Raw genomic sequence first — 16579 nt, forward strand, 5'->3', positions numbered from 1 at the left:
AAAAAAAATTTAATTGCAAATGCTCTAAGTATGGGTATACGTACAATTTTAAGTTTTATCAGGACAATGATCCCAAACACAAGGCCAGAATTATACAGGAATATTTATTATACAATTGTCCAAAAGTACTACATTCTCCTCCTCAATATATAATTGTGTGTGTGTGTGAATTATATTTTTATTTAAATCCGATTGAAAATTTATGAGATCAATTAGACCGCAAAATTCGTACAACACCTATAAGGACAACAACAGAGATAAAACAACGTTTGTTAGACGCGAATAGAAACGGATTTCGCCGTTCTTCATTTTATATAAAATTAATGCAATTCATTTTAATGCATTTCATTTTTGCGACGCTAAATTTTGTCTCAATCTTGTTTATCGCTTATTATACAAAAGAACATGTGCAATAAATAAACAACATTTATGTTTCTACTTACTTTAAGAAGTGCTTTGTTACATGAGAAAACAATTGATTCAATAATACTATCGTAAACAGTAAAAAGGAGCAATAATTTTCCTGATAATATCGTATCCGAATATTAATGCAAGTAGTTTTTAACTTGCTGATGCTCACGTATTCGCCAAGCTTGAATATACCATGACCAACGATCTCAACGAGAAGAATGTTGTTCTTCAACGTACGATTGAATCGTTCAGCTTTGAATCGGAAGCTTTCATAATGCCGAACGTGGAATAAATCTTTATTGTAGAATTCGTTCTACCATCCTTTTTAAACGTCTATGCCAAAGCTTTGCACATATCATTGGCACTTTTACTTTTGAGAGGAACCACTCAAGCATGTTTACTAAATGTATCGATTATCGTAAGAATATATCGGCGTCCTCAATTATCTCCCGTGTATGACTGAACTTAGACGATATCGGCTTGCCAGAGATCGTCGAGTCCTTGCACGATCTCTCATCTATGCGGGAAAAACTATCTCCCTGGGGCATGCAGTTCGTTCACGAAGTTCACTTTCTCGCCGCACATTATTTTCACCTTGTCAGTTTGTAGCCATATGAAAGTGCTGTCATTACTATGTCCTCTCTTAGCGCTATAATATTATCTATTTTAATCATGATTTCAGATTTCCACTATGCATGAGCTTGTTCTGCATTTTTCGCCAGCTTTTCGATAGCCGTTATTTTAATTAAAATTTCAGACTTTCACTTTGCACTAGTCTGTTCCACATCTTTTATCAACTTTCCGTTAGGAGCTATTTTTCTACGAAGCTCATCGCAGCCTTTGTTTGAAACACCGTCACTGAACAATTAAATGGCTGCGACATCGTTTGCTGTAGGAATCGCAACATAACCGATCTTAGCGGACAATGCTTTCGACTCAGACTTGCTCGATTGATTAATCCAGTTTTTCTTCATTTCTATAATTGACTCGAATCGTTCTTGTTGTTGTTCAATCTGCTGTATTTTCTGATATATGTCGCCGAGTCTCAACTCTATATTTTGAAATTTCACATCACAATTTTCGTCTGTGGATATGATTTGATTGGTTTCACAGCAATTCCAACGAATACTCATTTCATCGAACTATTTTGTAAAACCAATTGACATTGCATTCGGTATTAACTTAACTAATATTCGTGTAATTTAATTTATAGTCAATCCAGCTTCGCGAACTTCTTCGATTACGGACATTACATATTTCGCTGTCGCGGCCGGTGTGTCCTCTAATGTTTTTGTACTTGCAGCCCCTTTTTCCCATTATCTGATTCCCACGTCGATGCGCATGCATAGTAATGAGAATATTTTTGTAAATTTTCTTATCAATCTCAGTATACAACTCCTCGTCGGGTATACTTCTAAATATCATTTCGTAGAGACCTATAGTTCCATTATACATAATTTTATTAACGATAATATCATCGTCGCTTTCCACGTTGAACGTAGCGTTTCCAAGTATCAGCATATTATTATGAAAATGCACTCCGTAAACTGCGTAAGTATTCGCTCGCTAAAGGTCCAAGATTTCCGAATACATGTTGATATTTGTTGTGCCGGAAGTATTGTGGCCAACGGTTCGTTCGCCTTACCGCTATCATCATTATGATTACGTCATCATTACCTTCCTTTTCTTTTTCAAACGTAGCCCTGGCGATAAAGCTACTTCGTCGTGCTTTCTCTTTTTCTTGTTCATTTTCTCTGTACTTTCTTTATAGAGAAGGGTGTTTGCATATCCAGCGGTGGATCTGGGATCGGCGTATTGTCGTTCGCTTCTGAAGCGGTATTTTGAACCAATTGTTTCAATAAATCCAGGATCGTCTGTACGTTCGTCACGGTATCCATTTTCTTACATTTCAGTGCTAAATATTTTTTATGTATAGTTTCGCTGGCTATTTCTTTGACGATCGTAGTTGCTGTCTTTCATCCGACGACGGCAGCAGTGACATATTGATTGAACTCCAACAATTCTTACCAAACAAGCGTGTCGGTTATAGTACGACAATCTTGATGAATGTGTCACAGATTCGTAACGTCTTGATTGAATAGAATTAACAGATTGGCATTGTCACGAATTAAGTGCTTAGGTAATCTAGAATCAATTGAAGTGCGTATGTCTGCCCATCGCAAAATTTTCTCTCATGATATCGTGATCGTCGCAAACATCGTCGTCGAAGATGAATACCGAATCTGGTCGAGCATCTGTCGCAGAAATTGTCCACATTTTCTCTCACAGATGAGAACAGTTTGCTCAAGTATTGGTTTTTCGGCTGACGTAACGATTTCGAGTACTGATACACATTTGCCAATCGCACTCCATTCGGACTCTTCAGCAAATTAATTATTACGTTCGTTTTACCACATCCTGGTGGACTGCTTATCACGCATCATACAGTACCTGGTAGCAATGACCTCTATTTCTAAATCATCTCGTCATGGTGATTGAACGTGCGACACGTCGAAACCTGGATATTCATGGATTGCTGTACACAACGCATGCTCTCTCTCTCTCCCTCTCTCTTCCCCTTCCTATCCTCCCACGCCATCCCGCCATCACGCCCACGCTCGCATACTCTTCCAACGCAAGAGTGTCACACACGTTCACGTTATCTGGAAGAAGTAGCGTGTTATCGTCAAAGTACTGCCCACTTATAGATCTGAATAATGTCGAATACGAATTGGAACCGCTCAATTTGCAAACTTATCACACGATCCCGAATATCAGTTCGAATATCGAGAACAATAAATTCTATCTCCGCGAGAAAGACGAGGAGATACGCATTCCTGACGGTTCGTACAAACAGAAGGCGATCAATGCCTACTTGCTGCGCGAGACATGCGCGTTGTATTCTCCTTCCAAAAGTAGGGATAAATTACGCGATGTGGAATATCCGATGGTTTTACGAGCAAACAACAATACTATGAAAAACAATATTATAGACGCGTATAATGTGAGTTCCATCCTAGGATTTTCTACGGATCGCGTTTTATCACCGAACACGTGGCATACATCGGATACGTCTGTGAATATCATTAATGCGAATATTATTCGAATAGAGTGTAACGTAATCAATGGTTCGTGTGGTAACAGCAAACTGGTTAACACGATACACGAATTCTCGTCTAAGGCGCTGTCAGGATATAAAATATCGGAAACGCTAGCACGTGTCATTTGCCTTCCGAGCGTTACACGGTCGATAGATGATTTAACGATTCGCATCGTGAATCAATTTGGGCGTTTAATTGATTTTCAAGAGGAAGGAATGACGGCACAGATACACGTGCGATAAATCATCTTACAACTTGCCAACGTACTGACCGTTTATTGTCATCGATTGCTTTCAACAAAACGAAGCGCTAAAAAATGCCATGGTCAACGTGCAGATCGAATTCCCGGACGTCTTGCTTTCGACGACCGCGTACTACGATGATGCATAATTGCATCGTGGAATTCAATCCTTTAACGAACATTGTAAGAAAAATTATTTAATTATAAAAACATGTTCTTTTTATTGTGAAAACTAATATGTATCAAAATATACTTTCTTAAATAAAAAAATATTTCTCTCTCTTTTCCTCGACCCAATCATTGTTAACCGAGTATCTAATTAAGAAAAATTAGCTCAACCGCTATAATCTTGCCTGTTGGTAAAACCGAACTGATAATACAAGCAGCTTGCCACCGAGACCGTAAAAATTATTTCAGCCGCTAGGATATCGAGTTTTACTTCAAGCCTAATGATAAAAACGTTGCCACGGCTTCGCACGGGTAATCCGTAAAAAATAATTGGAATGAATGCTGTGTATCATTCTAGAAAAAGGTCTGTAATAAGTCTCTCTCTCTCTCTCTCTCTCTCTCTCTCTCTCTCTCTCTCCTCTCTCTCTCTCTCTCTCTCTCTCTCTCTCTCTCTCTCTCTTTCTCATGAAAAGAACATTTCCCTCACGCCCAATGATAAGAAAAAATTTTAACACTTATATTAGTAAATATCTACATAATATCTTCGAATTCATTTTTCGAATATAAATATATAAATCAGATAAATCGATGTAAATAAAAAAATATTTCTCCCTGCTACTTCGGTATTTTTTTCATAAGTTTGTATTTATTTTTCAACCCTCGTTCGATTCTTCTACTGATCTAGCCCAGTCGTCCGATCCGTCTCTTCCTATTCTTTGGATAAATATAGCGATTACATTTCTTTCACGATAATGTGCGACTGATCACTTCTTCTCTTGCCCCGCAGACCGCTATTATGGAAACCGTTAAAAATGGATGCTATGCACCCCTGTACAAGTCTCTGAAGAATGATGTCTCTCTCATTTTTATGAAAAAATATATGACATCGCACGAAAGATTACGGTAATATCGACTTCGTTTTGACTGGTAATTGATATTGGGACGTAAGCAATAAAATTGGAGATTCGACCAATTTTCAACAGTAATGAATCTGAATCCGAGTATAAAGGCTCGTTGCCGCTAGCTCTGCCGATCGAACGAGCCGATCTTTGTAAAGTACGCGTCTCCACTGCGTCGATACAGACCGATTGGACAGGGGAGTAAGCAAATATAAAATAGTTTGAAGCGTTTCGTATCTCTTCAGTGTCATTTGAGAAGGGTACAGTTCCACTTGAAAAGCCGAACGCTATACTGATTTGTTTTCCATCCGATGTCGGTAAAAGATCAAAGGAAATCGTGCCAAGCGATGTCAAGTCATCGGCACGAGGAACAGTTTTAGTCCTAAAGCAAGAATCTGAGACAAGATTAATAGGTCCTAAAATTCTCTCCAAAAATACTGCTCGCTCATATGATGATCAATTGATAAAACTAATACATTTTCATTTAAAAAAGGTTAAGTACACTGTGTATCTTCATGATAATATTGGTTAATATTTTATAATATTTTCAAAGTGAAGTTGCAGGTGTCCAGAAGTAGTACTGATGTAACATTCTTCCACAAGAAGAAGGTGTGAGGACGACCAATATAATCAGAGTGCTAAGATGTCACCGTAACATCCTGTTATTCACCTGCCCCTTCTCTAACACGTATATAAACCCATAGAAATTAAATAAAGAAGCTCAGTACAGTTACTCTTTTTTTTTTTAACGTGGGGGAAATCTGCTGGCCAGACACCCCCGCCCCGCCCGGGTGAGCGGAGCGGGGGTAGTGCGAGAATTGACCCGCTAAAACCCTCACGGCGACCTAGGGACGCTGTGCCTGTCGCTGGCGGATTACGGGGGAGCCACGGGAACTCTTGTAGAACACTACCGCGGCTCCCCCTCGCCTGGCCGGCCACCAGGATGGAAAAGCGGTGGCCGGCCGCGTCTCGGTGGGAGATCAATCCTCCCCCCTTGAATCTTCTTGATTCGGCGGTGCGAGGGGGCGCATCCTGCACCGCCGCGTCACGGCGGCCGCACAAAGATGTTCCCAGGGCCGCCGCCTTGGCCACGGCGGCCGCCGGGGGGGGGGCGACCAGTCACCTCAAAGAAGAGGCGACGAGTCACCCCCCACTCCCCACAGGGGAGGACCTCTTCTGTTGGCGGGCGGCGGACACTTATTCCAGCAAGAGCTGGTTCACCCGCCGCCCGCCAACCCTCAGCTGCACGGGGCTCGAGGCGTGGGCGCACACGCCGCCCCCGAGCTAGTCGGTCCCGCTCACGACCTCGCCCGGCAGCCTCCTTCTGCAACATTACCTGTTCGCAGAAGGAGATTGCTGCCGCCCATTTTCTAGGGCTCTCCAGCATGGCCCAGTACAGTTACTCTGCCCGAATACGGTTCAACTCGAAAATCATTTAGAAGAACAACGGTTGGGTAGCCTCCTACTTGTTTCCTTCCTTTCCAACGTGACGTCTGAACCTGTCACAAAAGCATGGCCCATTTCTGCTCCAGTCCGCTGTCTCGCTTCTAATCGTAGGCAGTGATCGATATTGGTTAAAGACGGTGACAAAGGTTAACGACAGGTAGTATCGAAACCGAGTGAGAGGGAAAAATAACAATATACGAAAAATGACATACCCGCGATTACAGGAGGAACAAGGACAGCAGCCAAAGGTTGTTTGTACGGGATCTCCGACTGAAAAATTCCGATGTTTGGTTTTTTGAACCGTTCGGCATCGACCGAGCCTATCGCGCGGCATGCTCGATTGACAAAAACCAAGCCAATGGAAACGGAGAAATAATATAAATGATAAAGATCGCAAATCACAAAATCGACTTATGAGCACGAAACTTGGGAAAGCGGGTAAAGATTGCTGGCTACGGTACAAAACAGTCTTTGAATTTTGATGTAACTTTTTTTAAATAACATTTCATGTTCTTGCGATAGTTCACGAAGAAGAAAATATTGAAATTTTTCAAATTTTGTCTTCTTTCTTTTTTAATTTGCGGTATTACGAACGTCCCTGCAAAATGTAATGGCACACAAAGTCAACTTTAAAAGCAAATTTGATTCCTTGAAATTTCACAATGATAATATTAAAATTTTTTTGTATATCAAGTTTATTTTTCTTCAAATATACAAAAGACAGTGGTTAGAATTCTAAGGCGTCATTTATAACTGGACGTGACTTCGTAGCTATTTTTTGAGCTCAAAAAGTCCGTCTCGATAATTACGGTCCTTTCGCATTGGCATGATAAAAAGGAAGAAACTCCAAATCGGACCCTTGGACATTCTCCTGGTCATCGTAGATCCCTTGGAACGTGAAGTGCACATACCGATCCCAGGAGAGACTAGCGGAATTAGCAAAAGCCCGAGGCCTCGAACTGTCTATTTTTTAACAACCTGATGGACAGTATTTCCATCAAAATCCGTATTGGTGGTGGGAGTTTCTATTGTGCTGAAAGCTCCAAGGGTAGTCGACGTGGAATACGAGCCACAAAAACTTCAGCAGACATAGAACCAACAGGTGCAAACAAGAAGCACCGCAGAAACGAAGCTCGCATGCTTCAGGACGAATCTTCCTTTCATAGCTCTTGCCGGTCACGCTTGATGGCCATCTATCACGGCTCTTGTCGACCACTGTTGACGGCCATCTTTCACGGCTCCTGCAGGCCATCGTTGACGGCCACTTTCAATACACAAGCGTGCTTTTTAACCAGCGAAATAAGGCCACGCTCGATACAAGCAGAAGATTTTTAACCTCCGGCATGCCAACCTTGTGTCACTCTAAAGTATGTGAAAAATGTTACGCTCTCTAAACGTAGTTCCTATGAGTATTCAACATAGAGGTGAACATTATTATGTGTATACATTGTGAGAATGAGAAATAAAAAATAATTGGCCTTGACATAACCTTGACATATCGTAATATGTACGCATGTCATTTGATTTTAATCGTTCTGATATACATATTCAAACCTGTCCTTACACCACCTACCAAAAATCGGCATGAACTTACTGGACAATCCAATAGTTGAGTTCGTTTTGGAGTCTGATTCTCGAAAAAATTTCCAACAAATTAACTCACAAAAAAGTCCATATTAATGAATTTATTCAAACAAGTATGTATCGAGAAGATTATTGAAAGCAACTAACCTCCCAAAGAAGCATTCAAAAGTTATTAATTAACTATTCAAAAAACCTCCAAGATATGTTAACCCTCTGCTCCCCAGAAAATACTTCCAAATACAAAAAGTAAAATATTAAACCACAAAAAAACTCAGTGAAATGTTAAACTCCAGAAGGATACAAAAACACTCCAAAAAGTATTTATTACCATTTAATTTCATTTAAAGAGAAAGTATTCATAACAGAAATAGTTGTCCACTTTATATTTGACTTGAATTTGAAGAAAGTACTGAAATCAAAAGTAGGTGCTCCGTTTACTCAGGGTGCACCATACTAGCTAATTAGAAAATCACGATAAAACATTAATATTTTTAACGGATTCACATATAACGTATACTTGGAAAAACCAGAAAAATTATATCTAAGGTAGACTTTTGTACAAAAACCGTAGAAGAAATTCACATCGTCATTTTCATTATCTGATTCCATCGTCCGTATTAAAGTTGCATTTAAAATCACTTGTCTGAATTATTAAAAAAAACCATTGAAAACATAAAAAAAGCCTTGAAGATATATCTCAAGTGCCTTACAGACGTCTTGCCCCAGACGTTAAAACGACGTCCAATTTGGGACGTTTTTAAGACGTAAGACGTTCAAACTTAAAATGGACGTAAAATAGTGTCTTTAACATGTTTAGTGCTTATTGGGTCATCTCCATCCTTCAGGATGCCTTTTGGAACCTTTCTGTTCGCCAGCAGAATTCTTAGAATGGGAAATAATTTTTCGCATTACTAGTAACTTTGGAATACCAAAGCTATTGAATTTGAAGAATTATTTATAACTACACGAATTTGAAAAAATTCGTTGTCAAAATAATATGAGGAAGTTCCAATGTTCGTCCACACCTTCCTTTAATTCTGAATTTTCAAAATTGCTTTCATTAGATACAGTCCTATTATTATAAGAAATGAGGATTATTAAAATGAACAAAGTGTGAATATACTAAACGTAAAGTACTTTTAAACGTGGCTAAAGTTAATAAGGTCAGTATAGATTCACCTTCCACTTACTTCCACTTTACTGAGTGTCTACTATTCTTTTGCATATCCAATAGGTATAGGAAGGTTGTAATGAGGAATATGGTAAAGGAAGCTAATAATTTCTATTGCTTACGTACAATATGATGAAACGACGATAGATTTTTAAATTGGAGACAAGGAACTACTGCATACAGCATTCTTAATGTATAGTGTCCATTATTTGACCTTAACAAGATTAGCATGGTGTTTGTTTGATACACTCCGTCGGAAATTCCAGTATACGACACCGGACACCTTTGTTCCCTGGAATTGAGGGTTGCTTCCAGCTCTCTATATGGTGGTTCACGCAACTTATACACCTTTTATAATTCCCACAATATGCGTCGCACGAAAAAATGTTGTATACAGAAGATGCATGGTTTGAAGGGGTACACTATGTAATACATTTATTTTTTTGTATAGGTGGAGGCGTTTAGGAAATTTGAAGGTCAAGTTTGTTTTTTTAAATACATTACTATATTTTTTACGTCAAAATATGGAAGAATAATCGAATCCTAATAGCTACCAAGTAATTTCACTTTATTTCTTGAAAATTTTCTTTACATAATATTAAGTTGGAAATTGGCCATCTGTAGCAGAGTTGTGCTTTATTCGAATAACTTTTTATCTAGTCAATTATTCGAATAATCTACTATTACCTAATTCGCGATAAATTTCTTTACGAATAAATTATTTGCGAGTAGTTTGTTTACGAACGATTCATTCGCGAGTATAATGTTATTTGTTTTCGCGAATAAAAATAATTTATTTCCATTCCACGTGAAATCGGATACCTTCTGGAGTACTGATTTTTTCTACTGGGTTTACAATCACCCAAAACTTTAAAATCTACAATACTAGTTCGTTCAATAGGTATTGAAAATTTAGAGGAACTAATTTTTTAAATGAATTATTATAGGGTATCGATACATAGGTTTGTATTATTGTTGCTAAATTGGTATATTTTAGTTATTTTTCTATCATTTTTTATTATATGTATGAACATTGCAATATATATGACAATTTAAACTTTAGGGGGGAAGACTTACAGGAAAACTGTTAAAGGTTACCTAAACGACACTTGTTTTATATAGGAAGGCTGAATCAATTGTTATTAAGAGCATATAAATTTCAAGTGCATTCCTCGGCTCTATGATATTTGAAAAATAAAGTTCGAGGTATATTTCGACGCATGAGTAAGCAGTCAAGCGGTAAGCACGTTTGTAACTGAATATTCGTATCTAATTCCAAGATAAACCACGAAAAATCTGACAAAGAAATGTTTCCAACAAAAGCTGGCCAGTATGCTGGAACGACATCGGTAGAAGTTTAATTCCGATGGACGGACGCTTGAAGCGAACAAGACCCATCTTGGTGCAAATCATTGCCAATTCCTGATGATCTTTGGCCACCTCAATTTGAAGAAAGGCGTTCCGAAGGTCAAAGGTGCTAAAACAGCGAGCATGTACTTCGAGCAAAAACGGATCGTGCCGTCAGTTTCCCGAATTTCGCCGATTGAACACGTTCAACGATATCCAAGGATTCAAGGCGTCGCAGTTATTTTTATAGAAGAGGTTTCATTGCGAAAGGCATCGGCCTGTGTAGAGTTTGCTGCGGCCGAGCGTCTTCCTGACAGGACGAACTAACTATGTCTGGAAGTTCAGATATTTTCCAGGATCGAGAAGTGCCGGAAATTGAGGTGGATTTTACACACCGCGGTGTTCTTGGAATTGATTCTCAACACATCAGACTACTTGTTTGCCTCTTTTTAAAATGCAGGCCACAGTCGGAGACTGTCAGTAGCGTTGAGGCCGCGGAAATCCGGCCCTTTCGTGTAGCTACATTAATGTCGATGATGCCACTATGTTCGATCGCGCTAAATACTGTGGGAAATTTTTCGAAATTAATCGAAATGTCATGAGTAATATGGAACTTAACCGGGCCAATCTATGCCAAGCGGATCACTTTTGTACCTCGATGTCAGGAGTTTAGATTATATCGAAATCTGTTGTATTCTTTATACAAATGAAGGTTTAAGTCATCATTTTTCTAATTTCGGAATAGTTTAAGAGCTACAAGCCCTCAAAGCTTCCAGTTTTGGCTGATATTTACAAAAACCGCCTTCACGCTTGAATTTATATCTCCGGAACCTTTAATAGAGTATGTATGAGAACGCCCCTAAAGTGTGCGTAACAGTGTATAAGAGCGCTATGTATAGTCCGCCCGCGTGAAGAAGGCACCTATGTGTTTACACCCCCCTCTTTCCACTGCAGCAAGTAAGTTACTAAGCAGCTAGTAAGAGAGGGAATGTAAATACAAAGGTGCCTTCTTGGCGTGTGAGAACTATAGTTGAGCGACGGTACCTAGAGCGCACTGATATCGGATTGCATGAGAGCGGGAACGTGTGAAATATATGTATAATAATATCGTCTTACAGTATATAATCCTGTGTAATCTTAATGTAGTATTTCGCGGTTATGTTTTTAAAACATTGAAGAAAGATATTCGTCTTCTGTGAGCTCTTCTCTTCACTTCAGATAAACGGACCTCTCACTACTCCATTGTGACGGCCAGCTAACCATAACGTTATTACCTTATATTATTTGAATGAAGTTTTAATAAAAAATCGACAGGTATCCAAAATAGTTGGCTCTCTCTCTCTCTAGTGTCATTCATACTCTTAAAAAAGTTTTAGTAATTCATACTTTCAATAACTTTATCAGCGATTCAATAATAACTGTATCGGTGTACAGAGAATGTATTCGTATATCTTTTGAAACGCAATAATTGTTATGATTGATCGAAAATTGATATAAAACGATTTAAATGTTGTGGGGATGTTAGAGAAATTAGTTTACTAGACATTGGCTAACAAATTGTTTTCAAAAATTGCAATTGGTTTGCATGATAAAAGAATTAATAAATAATGTGTTTTCATGTTCTTTATCTGAGCCTATAACGAAAATTTAAGAGATTTATTTTGTAAATCTCGGTAAATTATATGAAATGCTGAAAATGTCATCGAAATCAGTTGACTTTGACAAGATCTGTAAACAATTAAAGATCACGAAAATCGCAAATTTTCACGAATTTCAAACAAAAACAAGTAATTTTTACATTTTTCAGTTGTTGTCGCTTGATTATGCGTCAACCGCTTACAATGAAAGTTTCAGCATGTGTATAAGTTACGGAGATCTACAAAATGCAATTTCTAAATTTTTGTCATAAGCTCAGATAAAAAAGTCTAAAAAACATCATTTTTTAATTCTTTTATCATCACAAACAACTGCAATTTTTGAAAGCTATTTTTTAGCCATTGTCTAATAAACTAATTCCTCTAAAACGTTTTAAAAGGTGTACGAATATTTTATATATCGACTGTACGTAATCTTGAACAATACAGTTATAGTTTCTAAAAAATCTGTCGAAACTACGAATTCAATGACATTTATAGACTGGTTAGTAGTATGTAAAATTGTACTTTGCATATCAACAATATAATCATGTATCAACATAGTAATATATTGTACATGTGTGATTATTATAAAAATAAGGCATTGGCCAAGAGTGGATTGCTAAAATTCTTCTGTGAGTATAAATCCTGCGAGTATAAATAACACATAAATAACACAAATAACTCTTGGAGATCTGTCCATTTTATTTTATAAGTTCACCCAAATAATATTGTTGCGAATCAGTCCGTTTCTCTCGCGTCGCGGCATTTTATATATATATATAAAATTAAGAATATAAACTATAATACAACTCAATTCAATTATGTTACAAATCTTTGAATTTAAAACGTTGATCATTCGACGGTCCGATCTTGACTCTTCGACTGTCTGTTGGTTACAATCTTCCGTGGCAACCCCTGTTTTCCATTATTTTTTAAGGAGTTGTTCACAACAGGGCACTTTCACATTACAGCGATTTGATTTGGACCAGTCGCCGTAACAATATGAAGTATTATAGTAACTTGTTCCGTAACCTTCCCTGCTCAGCCTTAATTACTCAGAGCGTCCGCGAATTAAGAAATTAAGAGTTCACATGAGACGAATATATATTTTTCAAATTTCTAAAAACATGACAGTAGATTATATGTATAGTAACGTTCTAAGCCATGGTGCTCGAGGGGTAAGTCGAACCGCGGGGTGGAGTCCAGCCGCGGCGAGCGCCGGTGGGCATGGGGAGGGGGGGTGGAAGTGTGGCCTTGAGCGCCGGCGGGTATGGAGGAGGAAGGACCGTAGCGAGCTCCGTGGTGGGGAGGAGTCTCGCGGTTTCACATTTCGTTTGGAGTGAGAGAGTATATACAAGTATATCATGTATACTGTTATCATTTAAATTGTAGCGATAATACGATCATGATTAAATAATTATTTTCATAACGTTAAACTTCCTGATTCATATTGTTAAATTTATTATATATATTTAAATATTTATTTAATTATGTGGTGTAAAAGTCAAAATTATACTAGTGTTCGAATACTTTCGTTACCTACTACGAATACTCTGGTATAATCTTTTTCGCGAAATATATCACAGTTTGGTGATTATTATCCACAGAAATATGTAAGAAAAACAGAACATTGAAGTAGTAAAAAAATTCAGATATTATTTACCATTGGATCCCTCCATTGTTGTTGATTACGCATAGCTTCGGCCCTGTCGGACAGAGAGAAGCGAGCAGCGAAGGACATGGCGGCAAAATGTCGTGTACATGTTTTGCCGACGAACATTTTCTCGATCAACACGAAATGTACATCGTTCCGACACTTTTACCGGGCCCTTTCTTCTTCAGAAATGGGTAGAAAGAAAAATATTGCGCAGAAACTGCGCACGTCTACAATTTTTTAACATTTGACATTAATTTATTGCTATTTAGGACCAAAAACAATGAATAAATTGCATGCCACTATATTCGAAAAACTTTCCTCTATCTTTTAACACCGATTAGAACTTTATAACGTTTTTACTTTTCATACAATACTCCATTTTTGTCGAAAATTTGAGGTTCTTACACAAGCTCGTTTTTTTTTCAAAAACTGTGGGTGGTGGAGCAATTCGGTTTTCGGAGCCTTGATCGGGGACTGAAGCTCTACAAAAATTTCATAGTGGCTATAGGAAATCAAAAATCGTGACTGACAGTGTAATGAAGAGGTGGAGTCTGCGCTTAATGGCTATTTTGAGGAGCTCGATGGTTCTCACTATAAACAGGGTATCGAAGCTATTCAACACCGCTGGGAAAAGTGTAACCAGCTAAAAGGAGATTATGTTGAAAAATAAAGATATTTGTTCCCCCAATATCTTGTGTTTTCTTTGTTAGGTCGGGTACTTCTAGGACCACGCTCGTATTTATTTCGAGGACGGAGGATCCGACAGAAAAATGAAGTGGAAGGTTCCTTCCTTTGAGGAGGTTTTGACGTTGTCAGGTATAAATGAATCTTCTGGCCCGGTTTCATAGGGTAAAGAGGGGGCACATCCTCGAGTTGGAAGGTGATTCGGGACTAGGTTGTAACATTTTGTTCGCTTCCCATATTTGATTAATAACATGGATATTCCTACAACAAAACCACTGTAACTGAATAATCTTAGATAGTTTATGTGTAATCGTGTTCTAAAGTCAAAGTGTTACAACCGTCATGGGTTTCCCCTACTGTCCTCATATCGTTACTACTGTATACTTACTGTATATTGACATTCATCCTCAAGGGTTAAAAAAAGTTATCCTGTTTTACAGTGCGCTTAAATTCTTTCTTGAGTTAGTGTATATCTGAAATAATTTGGTTTATATTTTATACATATCTGCTAGTCCGATTTTACCAGCGCAGGGTGATAACTTCGAATATTTTCTTTTTATCCTTATTAAGATCACCGTGCACCATTGTCTAGAAGAACCAATTAAATCAAAATAATCTTTATAGCGTATGTTTTCGGGAAGAATACTCAATACAAACGTTACTCGATTTTAAGGGGAATTTGTTTTCTTTTCGTTGATCGCTTTGAAGGATTTTTGGCAGATTACTTTGTTTCTTTAAATGGAAACTTATATTTTTATTTACAGATTTTTATTCTACCTGAATAAAGAATAATTTTTTGTATGAAACATTGGATATCAGATTTTATCTTAAGCAATAGATTAACAAAGATTTCTATTAATTAATAATTAACATGTCGGCATAACAATGAATTAACACTAAATTTTGTGAAGCATGCCATGTGTTAATATCTTTGTTTTCGTTGAAGTTGATTAGAAAAAGACGTTTCGTAAATAATCCACTTGTCACTCATAGTTATTCTCATATTTGTAACGGTACAAAAAAATTATTCGTGAAAAAGTTATGGTATTTTAGGTGGGAAAGTAGGCTACAATCTATAGTCGTAGTACAGAAAATAGTAGTCGAAGCAGTCCAGTTAAGTCATAACTGCGAAGTGTACTTGTTATAGGCTAGATCAGGACTTGGAATTAACTAGCACGCAAGTCAGATCGCGAAAGCTAAGCCTCCGGACTCCCGTCGCTCGTTTCGTTCCCCGTGGTCACCACTTTCGGCACGAAACATCTTAGGCGCGTGTGCCTGTTGCTTTATATGGCTGTGTGTGGCATTCAGGTATAGGAAGAGGCCTAGCCCTTGTGATTCTCTTGTATGGCCTGGGCCCGATCCTCATTCCGAGTCCTGGACTAGATGCACCAATTATTGTACCTTGTTCGTGGAGTTCACATGTTTTCGCTACTGAGACAACTTCAGCAATTTAATTGACATTTCTTAAGAACCTAAAGGTAAATTTCAAAGATTCTTTTATCGATATAAATTTTTCCATAAAACAAATATCAAATTTTCTTTGAATATTAGGAAAAAGAGAAACAAACGTTCTGGAGCCAAAGCGTTACTGTTACTGTGTGCCCACCATCTACAAAGTACAGTTGCTATGCCACAGTTATTGTGGTCTTCCTTGAATATTGAATTTCAATTACTGTACTCCCTTCCAGAATACTGAGCTTCAACAATAATAATTTAACATTTTAAACAATAATAATTTAACATTCTCATTAGAGATGACTGTTATTATAAAACTTCATACGCACATTTCTTCTCTTTAAAAATATAACAGATGATTAGAGTTTCGAGCGAAAAATAGATTCGATTACGGTACACAGTAAATGAATTACGAAAAACAGACGTTAAAAACGAAAATTCAAACAAACAGTCACTGTTTTTCTTTTTCGTAATCTTCTTACGTTTCACCAATACAATTAACATTGTGATATCTTGTCTAGAACGATTTATTTCACTGAATATTGATCTTCTTCGTTCCTTCAGTAGTTTCTTAAGCATTTTCGTAAACTTGGCAGAAAATTTCGCGAATTCAGTATTAAAAAATGGAAATAATTTTTGTGATATTTTAAGAATTGTATTTCACATGTTTAATTTTCTAACAAATAATTGTTTAACTGAATTTAAATAAAAAGTTTGCTACGTTTTATTCCATAAATATAAAGTTAATTATGCTTGAAAATAAATAAAAGGTACGGTA

General features: G+C 37.6%; 1 protein-coding gene across 4 annotated transcripts in view; it reads right to left on the bottom strand.

Moving 5' to 3' along the window:
* Positions 1-16579, bottom strand: part of LOC117224051 (uncharacterized) — a 283462-nt gene that overhangs the window by 221590 nt on the left and 45293 nt on the right. Inside the window, exon 6 of one of the 4 annotated variants that reach the window (XM_076526272.1) lies at positions 13896-14934. The exons of the other annotated variants lie outside the window; for them this stretch is intronic. The gene's annotated coding sequence lies outside the window, so the exon portion shown is untranslated. Of the gene's footprint in view, positions 1-13895; positions 14935-16579 lie in introns of those variants that run through there. 4 annotated transcript variants of the gene reach the window in all.

Source organism: Megalopta genalis, chromosome 14 (genome assembly GCF_051020955.1).
Source record: "Megalopta genalis isolate 19385.01 chromosome 14, iyMegGena1_principal, whole genome shotgun sequence".
NCBI lineage: Eukaryota > Metazoa > Arthropoda > Insecta > Hymenoptera > Halictidae > Megalopta > Megalopta genalis.